The 15,811-nt window shown below is 51.4% G+C and overlaps 3 long non-coding RNA genes across 3 annotated transcripts; all 3 read left to right on the top strand.

Moving 5' to 3' along the window:
- The first annotated feature begins 937 nt into the window (after positions 1–937).
- On the top strand, positions 938–3,369 carry LOC135408209 (uncharacterized). Its single transcript, XR_010427373.1, has 4 exons — positions 938–1,156; positions 1,701–1,812; positions 2,134–2,263; positions 3,200–3,369. It is a non-coding gene; the product is annotated as an uncharacterized LOC135408209 (long non-coding RNA).
- A 7,519-nt stretch (positions 3,370–10,888) lies between these two features.
- Positions 10,889–12,409, top strand: LOC135408210 (uncharacterized). The gene is made up of 3 exons (XR_010427374.1): positions 10,889–11,225; positions 11,768–11,879; positions 12,085–12,409. It is a non-coding gene; the product is annotated as an uncharacterized LOC135408210 (long non-coding RNA).
- A 22-nt stretch (positions 12,410–12,431) lies between these two features.
- Positions 12,432–15,285, top strand: LOC135408208 (uncharacterized). The gene is made up of 2 exons (XR_010427372.1): positions 12,432–14,248; positions 15,234–15,285. It is a non-coding gene; the product is annotated as an uncharacterized LOC135408208 (long non-coding RNA).
- The last annotated feature ends 526 nt before the right edge of the window (positions 15,286–15,811 follow it).

The following is a 15,811-nucleotide window of genomic DNA, read 5'->3' as shown; positions in this document are numbered from 1 at the left end:
TTGGTACCCCCCGGGTTGGGGCACCCCGAGGACTCCAGCGCGCACCGAAAGGATTATTCGGGGAGATCCTCGGGGTGCCCGGCCCTGGGGAGCTCAAAGCAAGGTCCCTGCCATGGATTCAGGCATTGCTGAGAGTATCCCAGGGGTAGCTGTCCCTGCTAGACATGGAGCTCTCTAATGGACTGTAATTGTGTTCTAAAAGTGGTGCTCCAAGTGCCAAAGCAGTGTGGGATTGGGATTAAGAAATGAGCAGTGATGGTCCAATTGGCTGTTTTCTCTTGAATGTAATGGTAAGAGCTGCAGGAGTGCCAGGTGTGTGTTCCAGTCCCCAGCATTTGGTTTGCACATGTCCTGGTCAGACACAGGTCCAACTTCTCCAGTCCTTAACACAACAAAGAGGGAATGAAGGACTGGCAGTGTTAAGGTGATTGGTGTGACAGGGGTTAAACTGGGAAAACATTAGGGAATTCCTCGGTTGGTCTATTTGCCAGACTCACCCAAACCTGTGTTAGGAAGAGATGGACTGGAAAAGTTGAGGAAGCAATGAAATGGAAAACTGGGGATAATGAAACTGTAATTGCTGCAACTAAATGTGTCCAAGCAGCAGCTCTTGTTGTGCAGGGAATAACTCCTGTCAGCAGCAAGGTCCCGACTGAAGTGGCAGCTGCAGTTGTTCCTGTGGTGTGGGCCAGTGGAACTGCAGGAGAGTGGGAGAGGGCAGAACCTGTGGGTATTACCCCTGATGTGGGATCTATATGGGTAAGGCAAACCCAGTATTCTTTAAAATCAGAATGCCAGCTTGGATTGGTTGCAGTAACAGCTAAATTGGCTCATCCTGGTTTGCTTGTAGGACGTGAATGCAAGAACCTGCCAAGTAAACCAGTGGCCAAGATGATTGATCAGTGCAGGACCTGAGAGAACCCCTGTAAGTGACAACCTCGAGCAGTTTCCAGTACTGGATTGAAAAGATGGCCTTTGCTGCATCTGCTTGAGCAAGGAAAGCCAAGAAACCTTTGCTTTGGAAGGAGAAAATCCAGAAAGCGGGAAGGAAGAAAAGAAGCTCCCTGACTCCTCCTGAGCCCCAGACAGCCCATGAACTGCCTTGCTGGGAATGGTAGGATGGGGTGGACTCTGGATTGCTCCCTCTGGATGTGTGGTAAGACTGTTCTGCCAACTTTTCCGACAGCCTGTGAGCATTTGCTGCCTTGGTTAGATGGTGCAAGAGCAGCCTTTAAGCAGCTGAAGCATTCCCTGAGGAGAGCTCTGGGTCTGCCAGATGTCTCAGAACTGTTGGAATCATCTTTGGTGGGGAGGGCAAACAAAGGCCAAGGTGTGCAGTGACCCCCCTGAGAAGGGACTTTGAGTTAATGGCATCCCTGCAAGTGAACTGTGTGGGCTGTTCCCCCTGTAGGGCAGGTGATAGTCCCAGCTACAGTGATGGGAAAAATAGTTAAAAGAGAGCCCCAAAAGCTGGAAATCCTCTTGGAGGCTCTTGGCAAACAGAGTTTTCTGAGTTCCCCCTGAAAGAAGAACAGTGATAGTTTTGAGTGGTGGTAGATCCTTTGAATAGATAGCCTTGAGTGTGTCCTTGTTGCACCAGTAGGCCTTGTCCAACTCCCCATCTTCCAGGAGATACACATATTAAAGTTTAAAATGATCCTTTTCCTAATCCTTTGTTGTCTTGAGGCTCTCCCCTGCAGGAACTCCAGGAACTCCTGGTGCCACCTGGGCCGATGGATTGGACGCCCCAGCCCCTCCGTTCCTGCCCAGCCCCTGGGTCCGTGTCCAGTGGTGGCACTGCCAGCCCTGCAGGTGAAGTGGGAAGGGCCTTTCCAGGTCTTGTGGGTCACATTGATAGAAGCTAAATTTGCAGAAAAAGGACCTGGGGTCTGTTATTCTTGAGTTCAGAAAGCTCCTTTTGGTTGGTGAGCAGGACAAAGTGGATCCTTCAGAGTTCCCATCTGTGTTTGTGTCTCAGCCTGTGTTAGGATTCAGGGCTGTAGCTGTTGTTGTCACTGAGGAGTCAAACTATGCTTTAAATAATGAGACACTGGCCTGATGGCCAAGTGTGAGGAAAAAAGGGGGAATGATATCTGAGTGTTGAGATGTAACAAGATCTGATCCTTTTTGCAGTGGGATGTAGCCTGGAAACTGCAGAGAGCTGAGCCAAGGGATTGAAAGGGACCAAGCAAGGGAGGTGAAGAAAGAAGGAAGAAGGGAAGTGAGGCAGCAGCCAAGCAGCAGCAAGTTGCTGTGTAAGCAGGTGAGTTGTGTTGAGGTTCCTAAGGCAGGCACTGAGGACTTTGAGGGCTCCAGACAGAGCAGACCTGGGAAGGCCCTCGGTGACGCCCCTCTGAGACCTTCGAAGTGTAGGCGTGTATGGTAATGAGTGTTGGAAAATGTCCTGACTGTGGAACAGGAATGCAGGGAAGGAAAATGAATCCTCCTGTAATGCTGACCCCTCCCATCATCTGCAGTGGAGATAGCTCTGTGTGCCCTTTGGGAACTGATTGCCAGGACAACTGGTGGGCTGGAATGATTCAAGAGCATAGGAATACAAGATTGCCTGGCTTCTGAAACTCACCAGTTGTGTCTCAGAGGTTCTTGTAAGAAATTTTAGACAATACCTGAACTTCTAGTGTGTACTTCTGAGTTCAGTTGGAAAGAGATTGTCCAGGGAACAAGTATCTTTCTCATTCCAAGAAGTTGCACTTGATGAACTTCCCATCTGAGCTGATGCCCTTGGCAGGAGAAGTGCTCAGCAAGGAGGCTCTTTGCTCCTAGGCAGGAAGAAAGGCCAGTGCCCTTCCTCCCCAAGGCCCAGCCCAGCAGGGCTGGCAGGAGCTGCTGGTGTGGCTGCTCTTTGGGTTCTCAGCTGTGGCTGTGGGGTGGTGACATCGTGTTCCTGCCTGTGCTCCAGGGCAGCCAAAAGCCCCAGCCCAGCCCCTGGGCCTTTCTGGGAGCCTGAGCTATTGTAGTACTGGGGATGGGGGTTTGGGTTTTTGTTTCCCTAAAAGTAGAACCATTGGGGGGGATCTCTTATCTCACAGTTGTTGTTGTTTTGATATCTTAATTAATTACAACTTGAGAAGAAAACCTTGTGTAACTTAGGAACTGACTTGCACTGGTTACACTGAAAGTGCCAAGGAGTTGTAGTGTCCACTGGATTGTTTGTATTGAAGCAGTTTGGTGTTTACAGAGGGATAATAACTCCTGTCAGCAGCAAGGTCCTGACTGAAGTGGCAGCTGCAGTTGTTCCTGTGGTGTGGGCCAGTGGAATTCCAAGAAATGGACAAGGACAGAAGCTGTAAGAATTACCCCTAAGCCAGAGTCTCTCCTGGTAAGGCAAACCCAGTATCCTTTAAAATTAGGAAGCCAAACTGGATTGGTTGCAGTAACAGTTAAATTTGCTGATCATGGTTTGATAGTAGAATGTGAATGGAAGGACCTGTAAAGAAAGGAAAAGGGAAAGATGATGGATTGCTGGGAGCAGGGGCTGGCAGACAGTGGGATGGATGTTTGGTTGTGTTTGGGAATGAGCAGCTTGACCTGCCCAGGGTTGTCTGTGCTGGGGGTGGGTTTGGGTCCTGTGTGGCCACAGGTCTGTGCAGCAGCTGGAGCCTGGGCAGGTCTGGGGGCTGTGGTGTGCCAGGCTGCTGAGTTTGTTTTGCCTGTTTCCTTGGAGTGTCCCAGTGTCCCTGCTTGGCTGTTTGTTGCCCTGCAGGCAGAAGAGCCCAGGCCTGAGCTGGCTGAGTGTTGGTGTGAGCCAGAGTGGGTGTCCCTGCCCTGGGGCCAGTCCCCAGAGCTGCCTTTGGCATCCCCTGCTGAAGGGTGGGAGCTGCCCAGAGCCAGCAGCATCCAGCTGGAGGATGCAGGAGGATGCAGCTCTGCTTTGCTGGGAGGTAAGAGGTGGGGTGCAGGAGCTGGCAGGGGTGTTTTGCAGGCAGAGGGAGGGCAGGAGCAGGAGAATTGCAGGTGCAGCAGCTGGGTCAGTGCTGGATGGAGTCGGGGCTGGGAAAGGGCCCTGAGTGGCAGGGCAGGGGAGAGCCCAGGGTGGCCCTGGGAGCCCTGGGGCTGTGAACAAGTGCAGTGGGCAAAGGAATGGGCACTGGAGAGCTGGGCAAACAGCTGGAGGAGTTGCAAGGGGAACCAGGAGACTGGAATGCAGGAGCAGCAGCTCCCTGTGTGTGTGTGTAGAACCAGGTGTACTGCAGCCCTGAGTGAGGTGGGAAATGAACCTCAGGAGGCTGGGAACAAGTCCCACACACTGGTTAAAGTGGGATGGAGTCTTGCCAAGTGTCTGAAAAGCTTTTCTTCAGTGTTGCTTTATCAGTTGAAAACTGAAGTGATTGTCGAGGTGTTGGCAGTTGTTTTCCTGTGTCTTTGGTGAGGTGTTGACTCAGTACCTTTCTTGGAGCTGCTGTTGGATGAAGAGGTGCCCCCAATTGACCTGTAAGGTCCTTGTTTTTCTTCCCTGCTTCTCCCAGCTTGTCCAGGAGATGGAATTCCAGTGCTACAGTCTGGGTGGGTCATGGTGCTCCCAAAAGGAGCCTTTGTGCCTTCAGGACAAGTTTTGGTGCCACTGGAGCTGCTGGGAGAAGCATAGGGTTGGCAGTGAGAGGCCTGGAATGATGTTGTTGTGTTACAGAAGAAATGAGCAGTGATGGTACAATTCACTATTTTCTCTTGAATGTAATGGTAAGAGCTGCAGGAGTGCCAGGTGTGTGTTCCAGTCCCCAGCATTTGGTTTGCACTTGTCCTGGTCAGACACAGGTCCAACTTCCTCAGTCCTTAACCCAGTAGAGGGAGAATTAAGGACTGGCAGTGTTAAGGTGATTGGTGTGACAGGGGTTAAACTGGGAAAACATTGGGGAATTCCTGAGTTTGTCTGTTTGCCAAACTCACCCAAACCTGTGCTAGGAAGAGATTGAGTGGAAAAGTTGAGGCAGAAATGAAATGGAAAACTGGGGATATTGAAACTGTAATTGCTGAAACTAAATGTGTCCAAGCAGCAGCTCTTGTTGTGCAGGGAATAACTCCTGTCAGCAGCAAGGTCCCGACTGAAGTGGCAGCTGCAGTTGTTCCTGTGGTGTGGGCCAGTGGAATTGCAGGAGAGTGGAAGAGGGCAGAACCTGTAGGTATTACTCCTAATGTGGGATCTATATGGGTAAGGCAAACCCAGTATCCTTTAAAATCAGAATGCCAGACTGGATTGGTTGCAGTAACAGCTAAATTTGCTCATCCTGGTTTGTTTGTAGGATGTGAATGCAAGAACCTGCCAAGAAACCAATGGCCAGGATGATTGATTAGTGCAGGACCTGAGAAAACCACCTTAAATGACAACCTCGAGCAGTTTCCAGTATTGGATTGCAAAGATGGCCTTTGCTGCATCTGCTTGAGCAAGGAAAGCCAAGAAGCCTTTGCTTTTGAAGGAGAAAAACCTGAAAAGCAGGAAGGAAGAAAAGAAGCCCCCTGACTCCTCCCTGAGCCCCAGACAGCCCATGAACTGCCTTGCTGGGAATGGTGGGACAGGCTGGACTCTGGATTGCTCTCTCTGGATGTGTGGTAAGACTTTTATACCAGCTTTTAAGAACAGCCTGTAAGCATTTGCTGCCTTGGCTAGATGGTGCAAGGGCAGCCTTTAAGCAGCTGAAGCATTCCCTGAGGAGAGCTCTGGGTCTGCCAGATGTCTCAGAACTGTTGGAAGCATCTTTGGTGGGGAGGGCAAACAAAGGCCAAGGTGTGCCGTGACCCCCCTGAGAAGGGACTTTGAGTTAATGGCATCCCTGCAAGTGAACTTTGTGGGCTGTTCCCCCTGTAGAGCAGGTGATAGTCCCAGCTACAGTGATGGGAAAAATGGTTAAAAGAGAGCCCAAAAAGCTGGAAATCCTCCAGGAGGCTCTTGGCAAACAGAGTTTTCTGAGTTTGCCCTGACAGAAGGACAGTGATAGCTTTTGAGTGCTGGTAGATCCTTTGAATAGATAGCCTTGAGTGTGTCCTTGTTGCACCAGTAGGCCTTGTCCAACTCCCCATCTTCCAGGAGATACACATATTAAAGTTTAAAATGATCCTGTTCCTAATCCTTTGTTGTCTTGAGGCTCTCCCCTGCAGGAACTCCAGGAACTCCTGGTGCCACCTGGGCCGATGGATTGGACGCCCCAGCCCCTCCGTTCCTGCCCAGCCACTGGGTCCGTGTCCAGTGGTGGCACTGCCAGCCCTGCAGGTGAAGTGGGAAGGGCCTTTCCAGGTCTTGTGGGTCACATTTATAGCAGCTGAAGTTGCAGAAAAAGGACCTGGGGTCTGTTATTCTTGAGTTCGGAAAGCTCCTTTTGATTGGTGAGCAGAACAAAGTGGATCCTTAGGGTAAAGTGGGAATGATATGTGCATGTTGAGATGTAACAAGAGCTGATCCTTTTTGCAGTGGGATGTAGCCTGGAAACTGCAGAGAGCTGAGCCAAGGGATTTAAAGGGAGCAAGCAAGGGAGGTGAAGAAAGAAGGAAGAAGGGAAGTGAGGCAGCAGGCAAGCAGCACCAAGTTGCTGTGTCAGCAGGTGAGTTGTGTTGAGGTTCCTAAGGCAGGCACTGAGGACTTTGAGGGCTCCAGACAGAGCAGACCTGGGAAGGCCCTCAGTGAAGCCCCTTGGAAACCTTCTAAGGGTAGGTGTGTGTGGTAATAAGTGTTGGAAAATGTCCTGACTGTGGAACAGGAATGCAGGGAAGGAAAATGAACCCTCCTGTAATGCTGATCCCTCCCATCAGCTGCAGTAGAGATAGCTGTGTGTGCCCTTTGGGAGCTGATTGCCAGGACCCCCGTGGGGCTGGGATCATGGCAGGGTGTTGTAAGCAAGGAATGCCTGGCTTCTAAAACTCACCAGCTGAGTCTCAGAGGCTTCTTTGAAGAGCTGAATTCAGGCAGGAAAATTGGCCCCCCAGGAGGGACTCTGCCTGCTCTCCCGTGGCTCCAAGGGATCTCTGGCCCTTCACGCCGGCACCGAGATTTTCTCGGGAAGGGCCTCAGATCCCCGGACCAGTCTGGGACACAGGCAAGATCCCCCTGCCTTTAGAAATGAGGCCTTCTTGTGGCTTCCCCCCTGTACCCGTTGGGGGGTTCCAAAGAAGGCCTCTTGAAATGCCTTTTGGGCTGTCCATGGCAAGCTTGAGACCAAATTGGCCCCCTGGAGGGACAGTGCTGTTGGTGCCCCCCGGGTTGGGGCACCCCGAGGACTCCAGCGCGCACCGAAAGGATTATTCGGGGAGATCCTCGGGGTGCCCGGCCCTGGGGAGCTCAAAGCAAGGTCCCTGCCATGGATTCAGGCATTGCTGAGAGTATCCCAGGGGTAGCTGTCCCTGCTAGACATGGAGCTCTCTAATGGACTGTAATTGGGTTCTAAAAGTGGTGCTCGAAGTGCCAAAGCAGTGTGGGATTGGGATTAAGAAATGAGCAGTGATGGTCCAATTGGCTGTTTTCTCTTGAATGTAATGGTAAGAGCTGCAGGAGTGCCAGGTGTGTGTTCCAGTCCCCAGCATTTGGTTTGCACTTGTCCTGGTCAGACACAGGTCCAACTTCCTCAGGCCTTAACATAATAGAGGGAGAATGAAGGACTGGCAGTGTTAAGGTGATTGGTGTGACAGGGGTTAAACTGGGAAAACATTGGGGAATTCCTGAGTTTGTCTGTTTGCCAAACTCACCCAAACCTCTGCTAGGAAGAGATGGACTGGAAAAGTTGAGGCAGAAATGAAATGGAAAACTGGGGATATTGAAACTGTAATTGCTGAAACTAAATGTGTCCAAGCAGCAGCTCTTGTTGTGCAGGGAATAACTCCTGTCAGCAGCAAGGTCCTGACTGAAGTGGCAGCTGCAGTTGTTCCTGTGGTGTGGGCCTGTGGAATTGCAGGAGAGTGGAAGAGGGCAGAACCTGTAGGTATTACCCCTGATGTGGGATCTCTGCTGGTAAGGCAAAGCCAGTATCCTTTAAAATCAGAATGCCAGACTGGATTGGTTGCAGTAACAGCTAAATTTGCTCATCCTGGTTTGCTTGTAGGAGGTGAATGCAAGAACCTGCCAGGAAACCAATGGCCAAGATGATTGATGAGTGCAGGACCTGAGAGAACCACCTTGAATGACAACCTCGAGCAGTTTCCAATACTGGATTGCAAAGATGGCCTTTGCTGCATCTCCTTGAGCAAGGAAAGCCAAGAAACCTTTGCTTTGGCAGGAGAAAATCCAGAAAGCCGGAAGGAAGAAAAGAAGCCCCCTGACTCCTCCTGAGCCCCAGACAGCCCATGAACTGCCTTCCTGGGAATGATAGGACGGGGTGGACTCTGGATTGCTCCCTCTGGATGTGTGGTAAGACTGTTCTGCCAACTTCTCCAACAGCCTGTAAGCATTTGCTGCCTTGGCTAGATGGTGCAAGGGCAGCCTTTAAGCAGCTGAAGCATTCCCTGAGGAGAGCTCTGGGTCTGCCAGACCTCTGAGAACTGTTGGAATCATGTTTGGTGGGGAGGGCAAACAAAGGCCAAGGTGTGCAGTGACCCCCCTGAGAAGGGACTTTGAGTTAATGGCATCCCTGCAAGTGACCTTTGTGGGCTGTTCCCCCTGTAGGGCAGGTGAGAGTCCCAGCTACAGTGATGGGAGAAATGGTTAAAAGAGAGCCCAAAAAGCTGGAAATGCTCCTGGAGACTCTTGGCCAACAGAGTTTGCTGAGTTCCCCCTGACAGAAGGATAGTGATAGCTTTTGAGTGCTGGTAGATGCTTTTAATAGATAGCCTTGAGTGTGTCCTTGTTGCACCAGTAGGCCTTGCCAAAGTCCCCATATTCCAGGAGATATGCCTATTGAAGTTTAAAATGATTTCCATAATCCTTTGTTGTCTTGAGGCTCTCCCCTGCAGGAACTCCAGGAACTCCTGGTGCCGCCTGGGCCGATGGATTGGACGCCCCAGCCCCTCCATTCCTGCCCAGCCACTGGGTCCGTGTCCAGTGGTGGCACTGCCAGCCCTGCAGGTGAAGTGGGAAGGGCCTTTGCAGGTCTTATGGATCCATTTATAGTAGCCAAAGTTGCAGAAAAAGGATGTTGGGTCTCTTCTTGAGTTCAGAAAGCTCCTTTGGATTGGTGAGCAGGACAAAGTGGATCCTTCAGAGTTCCCATCCGTGTTTGTGTCTCAGCCTGTGTTAGGATTCAGGGCTGTAGCTGTTGTTGTCACTGAGGAGTCAAACTCTGCTTTAAATAATGAGACATTGGCCTAGTGGAGAAGTGTCAAGAATAAAGGGGGAATGATATCTGAGTGTTGAGATGTAACAAGAGCTGATCCTTTTTGCAGTGGGATGTAACCTGGAAAATGCACAGAGCTGAGCCAAGGGATTGAAAGGGACCAACCAAGGGAGGTTAAGAAGGGAAGTGAGGCAGCAGGCAAGCAGCACCAAGTTGCTGTGTAAACAGGTGAGTTGTGTTGAGGTTCCTAAGGCAGGCACTGAGGACTTTGAGGGCTCCAGACAGAGCAGACCTGGGAAGGCCCTCGGTGAAGCCCCTTGGAAACCTTCTAAGGGTAGGTGTGTATGGTAATGAGTGTTGGAAAATGTCCTGACTGTGGAACAGGAATGTAGGGAAGGAAAATGAATCCTCCTGTAATGCTGCCATATCAGCTGCAGTGGAGATACCTGTGTGCCCTTTGGGAGCTGATTGCCAGGGCACCTGGCGGTCTGGAATGATTCAAGAGCATAGGAATAAAAGATTGCCTGGCTTCTAAACCTCTCCAACTGAGATTTAGAGGCTTCTTTGAAGAGCTGAGTTCAGGCAGGAAAACTGGCCCTGCAGGAGGGACTCTGTGCCTGCTCTCCCGTGGCTCCAAGGGATCTCTGGCCCTTCACGCCGGCACCGAGATTTTCTCGGGAAGGGCCTCAGATCCCCGGACCAGTCTGGGACACAGGCAAGATCCCCCTGCCTTTAGAAATGAGGCCTTCTTGTGGCTTCCTGCCCATACCCGTTGGTGGGTTCCAAAGAAGGCCTCTTGAAATGCCTTTTGGGCTGTCCATTGAAGCCTTGAGACCAAATTGGCCCCCTGGAGGAACAGTGCTGTTGGTGCCCCCCGGGTTGGGGCACCCCGAGGACTCCAGCGCGCACCGAAAGGATTATTCGGGGAGATCCTCGGGGTGCCCGGCCCTGGGGAGCTCAAAGCAAGGTCCCTGCAATGGATTCAGGCATTGCTGAGAGTATCCCAGGGGTAGCTGTCCCTGCTAGACATGGAGCTCCCTAATGGACTGTAATTGGGTTCTAAAAGTGGTGCTCCAAGTGCCAAAGAAGTGTGGGATTGGGATTAAGAAATGAGCAGTGATGGTCCAATTGGCTGTTTTCTCTTGAATGTAATGGTAAGAGCTGCAGGAGTGCCAGGTGTGTGTTCCAGTCCCCAGCATTTGGTTTGCACATGTCCTGGTCAGACACAGGTCCAACTTCCTCAGTCCTTAACCCAGTAGAGGGAGAATTAAGGACTGGCAGTGTTAAGGTGATGGGTGTGACAGGGGTGAAACTGGGAAAACATTGGGTAATTCCTCAGTTTGTCTGTTTGCCAAACTCACCCAAACCTGTGCTAGGAAGAGATGGACTGGAAAAGTTGAGGCAGAAATGAAATGGAAAACTGGGGATGTTGAAACTGTAATTGCTGGAACTAAATGTGTCCAAGCAGCAGCTCTTGTTGTGCAGGGAATAACTCCTGTCAGCAGCAAGGTCCTGACTGAAGTGGCAGCTGCAGTTGTTCCTGTGGTGTGGGCCAGTGGAACTCTAGGAGAGTGGGAGAGGGCAGAACCTGTAGGTATTACCCCTGATGTAGGATCTATATAAGGCAAAGCCAGTATCCTTTAAAATCAGAATGCCAGACTGGATTGGTTGCAGTAACAGCTAAATTTGCTCATCCTGGTTTGCTTGTAGGATGTGAATGCAAGAACCTGCCAAGAAAACCAATGTCCAAGATGATTGATTAGTGCAGGACCTGAGAGAACCCCCTTCAATGACAACCTGAAGCAGTTTCCAGTATTGGATTGAAAAGATGGCCTTTGCTGCATCTCCTTGAGCAAGGAAAGCCAAGAAACCTTTGCTTTGGAAGGAGAAAATCTGGAAAGTAGGAAGAAAGAAAAGAAGCCCCCTGACTCCTCCTGAGCCCCAGACAGCCCATGAACTGCCTTGCTGGGAATGGTAGGACAGGCTGGACTCTGGATTGCTCCCTCTGCATGTGTGGTAAGACTGTTATGCCAACTTCTCAAACAGCCTGTAAACATTTGCTGCCTTGGCTAGATGGTGCAAGGGCAGCCTTTAAGCAGCTGAAGCATTCCCTGAGGAGAGCTCTAGGTCTGCCAGATGTGTCAGAACTGTTGGAATCATCTTTGGTGGGGAGGGCAAACAAAGGCCAAGGTGTGCAGTGACCCCCCTGAGAAGGGACTTTGAGTTAATGGCATCCCTGCAAGTGAACTTTGTGGGCTGTTCCCCCTGTAGGGCAGGTGATAGTCCCAGCTACAGTGATGGGAAAAATGGTTAAAAGAGAGCCCTACAAGCTGGAAATCCTCCAGGAGGCTCTTGGCAAAGAGAGTTTGCTGAGTTTGCCCTGCAAGAAGGACAGTGATAGCTTTTGAGTGCTGGTAGATCCTTTGAATAGATAGCCTTGAGTGTGTCCTTGTTGCACCAGTAGGCCTTGTCAAAGTCCCCATATTCCAGGAGATATACCTATTAAAGTTAAAAATGATCTTCCTAATCCTTTGTTGTCTTGAGGCTCTCCCCTGCAGGAACTCCAGGAACTCCTGGTGCCGCCTGGGCCGATGGATTGGACGCCCCAGCCCCTCCGTTCCTGCCCAGCCACTGGGTCCGTGTCCAGTGGTGGCACTGCCAGCCCTGCAGGTGAAGTGGGAAGGGCCTTTCCAGGTCTTGTGGGTCACATTGATAGCAGCTGAAGTTGCAGAAAAAGGACCTGGGGTCTGTTATTCTTGAGTTCAGAAAGCTCCTTTTGGTTGGTGAGCAGAACTAAGTGGATCCTTAGGGTCAAGTATAAGGTGGGAATGATATGTGCATGTTGAGATGTAACAAGAGCTGATCGTTTTTGCAGTGGGATGTAGCCTGGAAACTGCACAGAGCTGAGCCAAGGGATTGAAAGGGACCAACCAAGGGAGGTGAAGAAAGAATTAAAGTGAGGCAGCAGCCAAGCAGCAGCAAGTTGCTGTGTAAGCAGGTGAGTTGTGTTGAGGTTCCTAAGGCAGGCACTGAGGACTTTGAGGGCTCCAGACAGAGCAGACCTGGGAAGGCCCTCGGTGAAGCCCCTTGGAAACCTTCTAAGGGTAGGTGTGTATGGTAATGAGTGTTGGAAAATGTCCTGACTGTGGAACAGGAATGCAGGGAAGGAAAATGAACCCTCCTGTAATGCTGACCCCTCCCATCAGTTGCAGTGGCGATACCTGTGTGTGCCCTTTGGGAGCTGATTGCCAGGGCACCTGTGGGGCTGGGATCATGGCAGGGTGTTGTAAGCAAGGAATGCCTGGCTTCTAAAACTCACCAGTTGTATCCTAGAGGCTTCTTTGAAGAGCTGAGTTGAGGCAGCAGAATTGGCCCTGCAGGAGGGACTCTGTGCCTGCTCTCCCGTGGCTCCAAGGGATCTCTGGCCCTTCACGCCGGCACCGAGATTTTCTCGGGAAGGGCCTCAGATCCCCGGACCAGTCTGGGACACAGGCAAGATCCCCCTGCCTTTAGAAACGAGGCCTTCTTGTGGCTTCCTCCCCGTACCCGTTGGTGGGTTCCAAAGAAGGACTCTTGAAATGCTTTTTGGGTTGTCCATGGCAAGCTTGAGACCAAATTGGCCCCCTGGAGGGACAGTGCTGTTGGTGCCCCCCGGGTTGGGGCACCCCGAGGACTCCAGCACGCACCGAAAGGATTATTCGGGGAGATCCTCGGGGTGCCCGGCCCTGGGGAGCTCAAAGCAAGGTCCCTGCAATGGATTCAGGCATTCCTGAGAGTAGCCTGGACTGTGCAGAGAGGGAGCAGTTTGTCCTGTGGAGTTGGGATGGGTTTGTTCAGGATGCCTTGGGAGGCAGGGCTGGAGAGGCCCCTCTGTTGGCTGTAGTGTTGGAAGGTTGTAGCAGCAGGGATGGAGCCTTCGACCTCCTGCTCCCCCCGTGAGCCCCGACGGGACCGTGCCCTTGGCAATGGAGGGCCCCCCATTGCTGAGTCAGCGGTTCCGGGGGCCAGGAGGGATGGGATCAGGATGCCGAGCTCCACCCAGGGCCAGGGCTGCCAATGTTCAACCATGGAGAGAACTGAAAGCAGAGTGAGATGGAGGCCAAGCTGCAGCACAAGGATGGGTGAGAAAAGACCCTGGTCCTCAGGTGGAGCTTAGAATTCCCTGGAAAAATGGATCTTTTCAGATGGTTCAGGCCCTTGTGGGTGCTGGAGCAGAGGCCTCTGTAATTTATGGTCACCCTAAAAAGTTGCAAGGACAGCAAGTTCTGACTGCAGGATGAGGTGGGAAACAAAGTGAAGTGGTCCAGAGAAAAGCTGAGCTTAAAATTGGTCCTGTGCCAGAGCAGCCTCGTGCAGTGCTTGTTGCTGTCCCTGAGTGTCCCATTGCAGGGGATATTTCCAAGGGTGCCTTGTGCTGGGGAACACTGGGGGCAGTTCCCTTTCCCTGGGCAGGGCAGGCAGGGCACGTTTCCCCCCTCGAGGGTGGCTCCACAGTCCCACCCTGTGCCCTGGGAGCGTGGCAGAACACCTGGAGCCACTGTCCTTGCCAGAGAGGGCACAAGGGATGGTTGGATGGGTGAGGGAATGGTTCAGGGAGTACAAGCACCATTAGAGTGAGTAGGGCAGCACAGGGAAAGGAAGGGGGGAGTTAATCCTGACAAAATTCAAGCACCTGCCCAACCTGTGATAGTTTTAGGAACTCAGAGGTGTTGTGGTCCCCAGGAACTGTTGCCCAGGACTAGGCAGGAGACTTCAGGCTTGGTCACCCCCAGAGCAAGGTGGAAGCCCAGCAGTTTATTGGTTGGTTTGGCTTTTGGTGACAACAAGGTCCTCCTTTGGGACCAATCCTTGGCCCGGGCCATAAAGTCCCAGGGCAGAAGTGTGAGTTTGAGTGGGAAATGAGCAGCAGGGAGGGTTGGAAACAGCTCAGGGAGCAATTCAACAGGCTCCAGACGTGTGGCCAATACGAGCCAGAGAGGGGGAACTGAAGGTTCCTGCCAGTGATAATGATGCCAATTGGAGCCTCTGGCAGAAGTAGGGTAGTGTAAGGGGGGACTCCTGAATTAGATGATCAATGGAGTATAGAGGCATGAGAAAGAAATCATATTAGGATGTGAAACCAGCTGGAGTGTGGTACAATGTAACTTGATGGCACAAGCTAATTGTGAGGTCCATTGTGCTTTTCAGCAAGTCAGCCTGATATCCCCTGTTATGAGAGCTGAGTTCTTCCTTGGTTCTGCTACATCTTGCAAGGTAGGTACATCTACCCTTGAAACACCATGGGAGAGGTCATATCTAGGGGTGGGAAAGATGATGGTGAGAGGAAGATGATGTGGGCAGGGGTGGCTGGCCCCTTGCCCTACAAGTAGGGCAGGCCCAGACTGTTGCCACCAGGCAATGATCAGGCGGTGTTTGGCTGCCATTCAGGCCTCCCCTTACACTGCGTCCTGGCCCTACGTGGTGTAATGTGGAGCTGATCAAATGGGCTGTCAGGACTGCTGAGCTGAGCGATCCTCATCCTGCCACCGAGCCTGTGTTGCTCCGCGGGGACGCCCGCTAAGGGATGGGCACCGACCAGCTGCTGCAGATCCTGACAGCCCTGCCTGGCTGGGGGGGTGGGCACAGGTTAGTGATAGGAAGTAACTGAGAAAGAAGACTTTAAATATCCTTTAGTGTTCCTTTAATACCCTTTATTTAGTATTCATAATATTTTCCCTTTAATTTCCCCTTTTACTAACCAAATATCGTGTTAATAGTTATCCATAATATTGTGTTAAGATGCTTTTTGGTATCCCTTTAACTCCCTTATTACTAGTTAATATTATACTGTATTGAATGCTGTTCTTAGTATTTGTTTTAATGCCACACAATAAGGCAGTTCATTTGTATCCTTTTTTAACTTTTGATTCTCTTTGCTAAGTTTATTATTATTATTATTCTCACTGCAATAAAGATATCTTGTGTGTTTGAATGTTTGTGGCACTTGTCTTTATTCTGGGCATGTATCCTAATGAACTGTTCCAGGTAGGAAGGAAGTGCCCTTAGGATTTGGGAATAGGAAGTTACTGGAAGCCAGCCCAAGATACACCCTGTTGGAGAAGCAGCTCTGAGTATGTTCTTGGGCTTTAGTGGAAACTTAATAAATGCTAAGAGGGCCTGAAATCCCCCTAAGGCCTTGGGTAAAAAGCTCCTCCAGGATGCCCAGGCCAGGCCCTGCTCAGGAAGGCAGCCCCATGGAATGGAGATGGTGGATCCAAGGCAGAGCCAGAGCAGGGGCCGGGGCAGGAGCGAGGCCTCGGGAGGGAGTTGCCCCCGGCCCTGTGGTTGAAGCAACAAGTGTAGATCCCCTGGACAGTGAGCACAAATCACTGGGGAAATGGGGAAAAGCCCCAGAGCAAGTGCTGGGAGCAGAGAGGGAGCATGCATGGCTCACTGCTGGGTCAGCCACATCTGTCAGTGGGAAGCACTTTTGGAAAGCAGGAGCTTATAACCCGTGCCAGAGGGAGTTTAAAGTCACAAAGGGGGGAGGCAAAAGTAGTCCATGAGCTGAGTGAGACACTGTACCTGTGGGAATGAAACAGGAAGAACTAGGGCAGTGTCAG

This window comes from Pseudopipra pipra, unplaced genomic scaffold (assembly GCF_036250125.1).
Source record: "Pseudopipra pipra isolate bDixPip1 unplaced genomic scaffold, bDixPip1.hap1 HAP1_SCAFFOLD_234, whole genome shotgun sequence".
Classification (NCBI taxonomy): domain Eukaryota; kingdom Metazoa; phylum Chordata; class Aves; order Passeriformes; family Pipridae; genus Pseudopipra; species Pseudopipra pipra.
This window is presented reverse-complemented; position numbering and strand designations above follow the sequence as displayed.